General features: G+C 35.7%; 1 protein-coding gene across 1 annotated transcript in view; it reads left to right on the top strand.

Moving 5' to 3' along the window:
• Positions 1-2,636: 2,636 nt before the first annotated feature.
• Positions 2,637-9,651, top strand: part of slc6a15 (solute carrier family 6 member 15) — a 115,805-nt gene continuing 108,790 nt past the window's right edge. The window contains exon 1 of the mRNA XM_039761769.1: positions 2,637-2,812. The gene's annotated coding sequence lies outside the window, so the exon portion shown is untranslated. The remainder of the gene's footprint in view (positions 2,813-9,651) is intronic.

The following is a 9,651-nucleotide window of genomic DNA, read 5'->3' as shown; positions in this document are numbered from 1 at the left end:
GGAAGGAGTTAGTATATTGCAAGAGGTAGAGGAACCAAAATGAAATTGGTTAAGGGTAAATTTCACATTAATATTAAAAAATGTTCTTCATATACATGATTAGAGATGTGGAATAAATCATCAAGTAGAGTGGCACAACATAGTTTAGAGACCTTCAAAACTAGACTTCATGTTATTTTGGAGAAATCAGTGGAATGATCTATAGTATAAAAAAAAACTGAAGTCATAACAATATTCTGCCTTCATGATACTTTTTATGGATAATATAAATGCATTACTATCTTCATATCTTTATAGCATCTAAATCTATAAACTTCAAGGCAGTCCAAGGGCTTCCAGAAATACTGAAAAAATAAAGAATAGAAAATGACTTAGTAATACTGAAACATCAACAATTGCTATAATCTGAAAAAACAATATAACACAGCAGTATAAAAAAAACTCTATCATAACATTCATAAACCAAGTTAAATTCTCAGGGGGCTGGAGCCTAACATAGTAAAAGAAAGCAACTTCCCTAGGTATGATGGAAGTACACATAAACCTCTTACACATAAATCCACACTGGGACAACATCATTAAATCTAACCAGCATATGTTTGTAGATGTGGGAGCAAATCCAGAGTAACTGGAAGAAAGTCCCCATAGACATGGGGAAAATCTGAACACAACCCAGGATGCTAAAAGGATACTGTAGCATCATTATCCACCCTTCCACCATGCCTCCCAAGTTAAGAGTATGCTATATTAAAATAACGAGTCTTCAACTTTTATTTAAAAGCTCAGACGTATCCTGATAATCTGAAACAGTGAATAGAACTGGACTATGCAATCAATGGCTTACGCGATGAATTAACATCAGTCCTTAACTCATTAATTCCTCGATTTTCACATGACAAGGTGTACATGTGTTTGTGACATAAATCTTCATTGACAGACTCTCAAAAATATGTCCCAGACTACATCCTCCTTGTTGGAGATGCTTTTAAGCATATTTACCCCTCAGCCATCTTTTGATAATGCTAAACCTTACAGGACTAGTTTTCATCACATATCAGACAGCCTCAGTACTAACCCGTTTAGGTGGAACACCACATCTTAAGGGTCTCGTACACTTAAGTATTTTTTACCTGTTATTCTCTTCAGCTGTACAGCAGACCCCCACTACCCTTTTCAGGACTAAGTGGATTACAACATGACTGGCTGACTGTAAAAACACACTTTCACTAACAAAGGGAAAATGATTCCCAGTGCTACATAAAATAAGAGAAAACTACGCCTCCACCAAATAAAACCGGTGTTTGGTAGTCTTTCATTGATAATGCCTTCAACAAGCTCGAATGATAGCAATCAATGAAAAACGACATGCACTGTGAACTCTTTACACACCTGTACTAGCCACACCAACAGCTCTCACTTTTTAATATTATACAGAGAATCTGAATATGATTATGTAGGGGCAGAAAATACACCAGAGGCTCTCACCTCAAAAGAAGGCTCTAAGAGTCAGAGGACAGGTAAACTCAGTAACCAGCTTTATTGCAATAATCAATAACGCAGACTCAACACAATTTAGCCAAACCGCGTTGAGCACCAAACAAACCGAAAGTTAAAGTTAATATAATAATTTCTTATTATCCTGACCTCACTCAAGGCAGCTTATTCACTGCTTCTTTTGACTTTCTCCAGCTGGCCCCTTTCAAGTTCTTACGGTAACCACCAATATTTCTCGTGTTTTAATATTCATCTTCACCTTTTGCTCTGCTTATTTTCTAGCCAGCCTTCAACTTGCAGGTGTTTCCCCGTCTCTGATCTCCGGCTTTCTCTATCTATCATTCTCCCCCTTCTCTGTCCTTCAGGTTGATAAGATACTGGTGGTTTCACGCTAAGCTTTAATTAAAAAGGAAATATGGTATGTGCCTTTATTTAACTATTTGCTTGGCATACCTAACGCTTACACTAAGTTAAATGCGTATAATTTTTCATATCTGCTTATGCTAATACAAGAATAAAATAGATTCTTAATTTCCGTAATTGTTACACTATTATGTGACATGCTGAAGCGTAATATACTGTACGCATTGTCTTGACATGTTTTAAAATCAATAAACCGAGCGTGGGGCTTTAAAATGGCAGTCTGACTGTCCACTCTCTCCTAACCACGATGCTTACACTGTAATATATACATATGCAAATAATTACAGTAGATAACTCCATTTGTCAATCACCTTGCATGTGTCAATCAAAAATACAGCATCGACAAAAGTAAATAAAGTGCCAAAGTTTTGTTCAATCATAAAATATACTACTTTAACGTTTTATACACAAGTTTAAGTAAGTAAACAAAATAATAATTATTGCTGGCATTAAAATGACGCTCCTGTATCATACGTATGTTAATTAAGCCCTGAAATTACACAAATGTTCACTACCGTATTAAACAGAAGCAGCGATACTCGGTATATTCGACTGCCTAGTCCAACTCATACAGTATGTATAGGCGAATAATACACGCGCCTCTAAGTACTTGTGTAAAAGCGTTTCCCCCTAAAATCCTTCTCTCTCACAAAGGTCTTTCACTCAATGAAAATGCACGCTGTTATTAGGACTTGTCACGTGCTGCCTCGCCAGTGAGTGAGTTTGCGCTTTGCTATCGTCTGAACGCCCCCCCGCCACCGCCACAGCAGCAAGTCTACCCAGTTTCTTTTAATCCAACGTATGTCCGCTGCTGCATGCTGACAGAACCGAACAGGCGACATCTGGACTAAAGCGTGCTTCTTGGACACCCGATTTCAGTGTGGAAACAGTACAGGTAATTTCCTTTTGTTTATTTGGTGAAATATTTTTGCGTATGCTTGCATGTATGTATGTATGTGTATGTATGTATGTATGTATGTATGTGTATCTTCTAATACTATACAGTCGGCGCTTTTATTTATATGCGGGACAAGGTGTCTACTGTAAATTAAATGTGGTGTGTTCACAAATAAGGATTGTTAATTTTGCAGACAGAAATGTCTAACGATAACCAGAAGCCTACCGTATTTGAAAGAAACAGCTTCAAACGCATGAATGATGCAATGTATTCTAATGTGCACATCTTTATCGTGTTTCTCTATGGGTATTCATTAGTACAAGCATTTATTCTTTTTATCCGCTTCTGCCCTAAAATTTGTTCCCATAAAAATAGGCTTTTCACATTTTTTTTAGATCCTTTACTGTGGGGTGTGTTGATGCTATTTTAATTGTGAATGGTCTTGTGAGCGCGCGCGCGACAGAGAGAGAGCGATGGTTTCAGGGCAGGGTATTATAAACGAGGCTAATCTGGTGGCATAAAGCAAACCTACTATAATCATTTAAGCTGAAGAGATGTGCTGAACAGGGTCCACAAACAAGCCTGTGCGTTTAAGTGATAACGCATAAATGATTCTTTTCGATTAGTATTTATTCTCTCTTGACGTTTTTAACGTTACGGCGGCTGAATTTAGACAGGACAAAAGCTGTGGGTGGGCACATTTGTCTGCATTTCTCTCTCTTTTTTATTTACCGAATCAGAATAAAATCTGTACCAGGGATGTGGGATTCTGTATCTGTTCAAAGCTAAATGCTGCGCGCGCATACGCATGCTGCTTAACTCAACGCGCAGAAATATAAAAGAGCATTTGCTCATTTGAGCGCCCATGCAATGTTATCGATATTAATGGTAATCATATAGCCAGGCAACAAAAACGAAGAGCGGGGTCAGCAGCACTGAGGTTTTTAGGTACCATGACGCTGTGACGAAGACGGGCATCGTTAGGCGACAGGTGCTAATTAGAAATTGGTAAGAAGTGTCTAAGCGCGCTTTGAATGGAGGAGGGTTGACCGTTATTTCTGGGCTGCTTCATTTGACGAGCTCAATGCAGGACTTGAAAGGATTTTTGGCACGTGATTCGACGAGCGCCCCTACTCAGTCCTTGCTTTAGGGATATATCGCCACTCATTGGATCACGTCGAGGTAAAGTGCAGAAGAAAACAGTTTTGATAAATTCGCATTTTGTCGTGCAGTTGAACAGAAGTCAGATTTAACATCAGTTCAAGGTCATTCAGTGAGGCAATTTGTTGGGGATCGAACCTGCAAGGCTGCGGTTAGTAGTTAGTACTAAGCCTTGCGGTTACTAGTTAGTGTGTGTATATATATATATATATATATATATATATATATATATATATATATATATATATATACAGTTTGGATCAGTAAAACTGCATGATTGTTTATTTGGATTTGTGGACAATTATTTAATTCAGGACTGAGCCTGGGTAAACGCGATTCTTCAACTAACTGAGGCATTAGAATTTTTCACTACACCGACATTAGAGTTACAGTGGATGGAATACCGTGCTACAGTGCTGATAATTAGGTTGACTCGATGGGTCGGCAACTATTCAAAATTATTTAAAAAAATTACTTGTAATGTTTTTTGTTTGTAAATTCCCGACTAAGATGTTATATTATATTACATTTAGAGAAACTTTTTGTTGGAAGATCTAAACTTTATCTTTCAATACTGAATCGTGTTATTTCGTTACTTATAGTTATAACATTTCCGTTATTAGGCAAAATTAAGCATGCTATTCTCAGTTGATGCTCTTTGTATTGTGGTGCTACGGTACTTAAGATAAGAGTATAGTTATTCTTTATGCAAGTGTTAGATAAAAAGATAAAAAGTTGCCATGTGGGACGGCTTTAAAAATGCTGACTTGTCTCAGTCCTTGTTAAAATGATAAAAAAACACACATACACACACACAAAAAAAAACCTGATAAGAGACGAGCGTCTGGGTAAGATCATTAAAACATCTCTAGTCCGAAATGTCTCTCTCAAGCACTGACTGGCCGCCAGCGCAAGGTCGACTGTTTCTGAAAATATTTGGCTAGCTGCTTTACCTAGGCATTGACAATTTGGATCAATACTGTCATGTAATTGACCTTTACTGGAGAACCAAAACATCAAAAACGACAGCTTTAAACATAGCGTTGTATATAGTACGTGGGAAGCGCTTTACAAAAATGAACTGAATGGAATTGAACAAGTATCATAGTGGTGATCTTTTATTTCAAATCAGTGCTTCCCCCTAGAGGAATAAAGTGTCTCTTTTGGAGGTGCAGTAAATTGTTAGTACTGTCTTTAATGGTGGCATAGTGGCTGCTGATATTTTTGTGGAGGTCTAAAATGATGTCTTTATTAAAAATCAGCAGGTTATAAAGTGATAAAACATTACTCCAGCAAAATAGTACAAATAAATGAAAGGTAAATGCTTATATTTTAAAACAAATTTTGTAATAGTACAGTCATTCCACATCAGCAACCACAGTATTTTGAATGGAATTGTAATACTGTATATTAAAATTTGTAGCATTAGGTTTAAACGTTTTAATTTTTTTATATTAACATGTTTAATGAGGACTGTATTAGCAGAAGTAAAACCATAGTGTCAAAGATAGTAAAATATACAGGCAATGATACTGAAAGTTTATCTTTTTTTTTTTTTTTTTTACCGCAGAAGTTGCCATAGAGTCTTTCAGGGCTTGATTTCCGAGAAATATGAATTGTAGAACATGAACATGCTTTTACACACCCACTCTAAAATTAGTATTTCTGTGTTAAATGGAAAGTGATTTGAATGGTGTTACATTGGTGAATGAGTCAAACAGAAAGCAGCACTGTATGATGAATCTATGGAAGTTTTAATAATTCTAGACATGAGTCATTTTCTGCGGTAGGTTGGCATCCTGCCCAGGATTGGTTCCTGCCTTGTGCCCTGTGTTGGCTGGGATTGGCTCCAGCAGACCCCCGTGACTCTGTATTCGGATTCAGCGGGTTAGAAAATGGATGGATGGATGGAGTCATTTTAGTTGGTGATATGAAAAAGGCTATCACCTGCTCATGTGTAATGATTCCACAGTCACTTTTGGGTTAAAGCAGAAGGGAGAAGAAATGACAAACCGTATCATAGGAAAAAATGTTATGTGCAAATGAGAAGGGAGAGCTTTTTATTGGTTAATGAACACCTGACACACTGGCCGTTAATGGTGGAATCTAAACCTGTGCCTATATTAATTTAAGTTTTAATGTTAATGTTGGCAGTGCCTCAATTCCCCTATGTAGATCCAGACTGGGATGACTTAAGCACCCATGTGCATTGGATACAGTATCTTGATGTAAAGAAGTATTTTCTCAATATTTGTATGAGGTAAGAAGCTCCGAAACTGACATCAGATGAAAAGTCTAGTTGAACTTCCTCCAGATGTTATTTCCATTGACTGCTTACATTTGACCTTTGTGGATCTGAATTTATTTTAAGGTAGAATTTTTTTAGTGAGTCTTTGCAATATAAGGAAGTATGGTTCAACATTTCAAAATACAGTTTTTTTTCTTGATTTTTTATATCTTATGTAATGAAAATCAGATTATATTAGTCATAAAGTCTCATAATCGGAAATGTTCAGTGAGATCATCATTAATTTATAGAAATTGATTTGCTGTCACCATCATTAAGTAATAAGTTAATAAATCGGGTTTACTGTATGCTGTTCCTGGTTAGCTGTAACTGAGGTGTAGGGTTTGATCATCCTTTTGTGGCAAAAACGCAGAAAGACAAATGGAAATTCAAAATTTGTCTATTAAAAGAACTAAGATTATTGGATTTATACTTCTCATTAAAGTGCACTGCTCCTTGTGTGGGTGAAGGCAAATAACAAGTGGTCAGCTTCTATTATGTCAATAGAAAGCTGTATATTAGTTTTTTTTTTTTGTATATTAGTTTTTTGGTCCACCCTGCTAATACTTTTTGAGCAGTCAAGAACAATATCACTTATGTGTGCTTCTTTTAAAGTGAATTTTTGTAGTGGTCATATGTGTAGCAACATGTGCTCCCCTTTGGCTGTTGTTTTAAAGATGTTATTATGTACATTTGTAGATGAAGTTCACCTCTTTGTGTTAGGGACATGTTTTTTAAGAAAATGAAGTTTAGCCTGTTTCTTCAATATTATATTTATAGCATTTGAAATGGATTCCATTGCTTGATTATCAATTTATTGATAATTCAAATTAATGTGTAATTTATACATAAAAGAACAGAAGAAATAAATCATTAGCATGGCCCAGTGGTATAGAGGCTTCCCAGCATTTCTAACCAAGTGCAGATGCTTGGAGCTTCAGCTTTTATTCTTTTCATGCTTTGGTCATCAACTTTGAAGTGTTTTAACTTGGTGGATGCGAGTAGTTTTCTGTGCTGACGCATATGCCCAATGTTCTGTACACTTAAGAAACCTTATGCTTTGTTTTGGACATTGCTGACAAGTGTGCAGCTGGAAAGGGCTTAAGTGGTGCTTGTGCATTGCACATGTCTGGATTCAGTCCAAAGGAACTACAAGATTGGTAAAATCAGGTTCATTAAAGTAGTAGGAATTATTTTATTGTTTTGTGCTTTCCTACTTTTATTCTCATTTTATAGTATGTGAATGTTTGCAGTGGAGCACAGTGATGAGTTCAAGACTAGCTTTTAGAAACTGATTAGCTTATGTTCACAACAAGCAGCAAATTGACAAGCTGTTCCTAAGTATGCATATCCATTTTGAAAAGCATTAGTAAGTTTAATGGAATTAATGCGTAGGTAGGTGTTTATGTTTCCTTTGTTTGTTTTTTATTTCTATCAGAGCAAATGTTTTGATAGAACATTAAAATGTGAATTTAAGATTATTGATAAATTATGGTAAAGCAATCTTCACATGGTGGGACAGCATTGTGGAGGCAGTTTTAACATAAAAGTCAGATTATTTTTTCTATCATGATTTTATTTTTAATCTTTTACCAGATATATACATGACCAACTATTCAAAACATAATTTCACAGATTCATGGACATGGGTTCATTGTACAACAAAGGTCATTATTAATGTAAACTTTTTACAGTTTTGTATTACTTTTTTTTTTATCTCTTTGACCAAGCAATTTTGTGATTCTCCAGTTTCTGGGTATCTCTGAAATGTACCTTTTACCTAGCAACTAAGATGGATTGGTATGAGTAATTAAGTGAGTAGACTTGAGGATAGACTTAATAATAATAATAATAATAATAATAATAATAATAATACATTTTATTTATATAGCACCTTTCCAGACTTTCCCAAGGTTGCTTTCCAGTAAATTGTAGCTCTTCATGAGTCTGTACTGGAAATGCAGAATAAGAAAATAGACACATGAATAGATGGCAGCAGTGTCATGTAGCAATTATTTTTCAGTTTTCAGAGTAACAAGAACAAATATTAAATATATTTTAGTGTCCATAATTTATAGTGTCCACTCTTGGATATTTGTGTAAAGGTTGACTGAAACTGAAGACAATTGCAATAGCTAGGATCTCATGCTAGTCCTGAATCTGAATACCTTTCAAGCTTCATCTTCCTTCATTTTCTGTTAGTGCTTAAGGCAGATGATATAAATAATTGTTGAATTTCAATATACCTCATGTGCAGATCAATGACACAAGCATTCAGCTTACGTGTATTGCCCAAATTACTTATATCACAGCACAGGATGAGTGTAGATGACAAAGGCATAAATAGTTTTCTTTGTCTTTTTGAGAATAATATATAGAATTCACTCAAGCTCCTTTTGCGCAAAGCAAAATTATTATTTAACTCAAAATTATATATCGAGCACATCTGTCTCATCTAAAACTCTCCAAAATGTTTCCAGGGCAAGATCCAACCTGCGAACGCTGCAATCAAGTTCAAGCCTCACTGGGTCACATGTTCTGGGCCTGCAACAAATTAACATTATTCTGGACCAAAATTTTTAATTACCTTTCAGACAGCCTTGGACTCGCAATCCCTCCTAACCCATTAACAGCTGTGTTTGGTGTTCTTCCAGATGGGTTTAAAGTGGAGAAGGACAAACAAATTGTGATTGCAGTCACTACACTTTTGGCACGCAGACTGATTTTGCTAATCTGGAAGAATCCTAACTCTCCTCTTTTAAGTCAGTGGGAAACCGATGTTTTATACTATTTGAAATTGGAAAAAATCAAATACTCAGTAAGAGGATCTGTACAGATTTTTTTCAAAACATGGCAGGATCTAATCAGTAATTTTAGAATAAGCTCTTAAAGCACAGAGGAAGCATTTATTTCTGTATTTCTTTTTCTTCTCCATTCATCTCTGTTGGCTTATCAAACACATCAATTTAGGTATGTTTACAAGCCTTAAGTTTTACTCAGTTGGCCTTGCTCTCTCTTTCAGGAGTGGGGGTCGACTTGTTGTCAATCCTACTTTTTGTAAAAATTGATTGATTTGTATGGAATGATAGCAATAAAATTAATAAAGATAAATAAAAAAAAGAAGAATGTACAGCTTCAGTTCCTAATCCAAGTAAAGAGAAATTTACCGTGGTGAATAAAAACAGGATTTATGTGATTAATCAACACTTTATTTACACAGAATATTTTCATATAAGCCTGTCGGAAAGATGACCAGTCAGATTAGCAAGATGATGTAAATGGGGATTCTGCAGTGTGTCATTCACTAGCTTTGTGCTAGTCTCTTGCAGATTGAGTTTTAAAATCCCATCTGTTACACTTATGTACCTCAAGGCTGAAAAGCCTGTTT

Source organism: Polypterus senegalus, chromosome 8 (assembly GCF_016835505.1).
Source record: "Polypterus senegalus isolate Bchr_013 chromosome 8, ASM1683550v1, whole genome shotgun sequence".
NCBI lineage: Eukaryota > Metazoa > Chordata > Cladistia > Polypteriformes > Polypteridae > Polypterus > Polypterus senegalus.
Note: the sequence above shows the minus strand (reverse complement) of the source record. Positions and strands in the feature narration are given on the sequence as shown.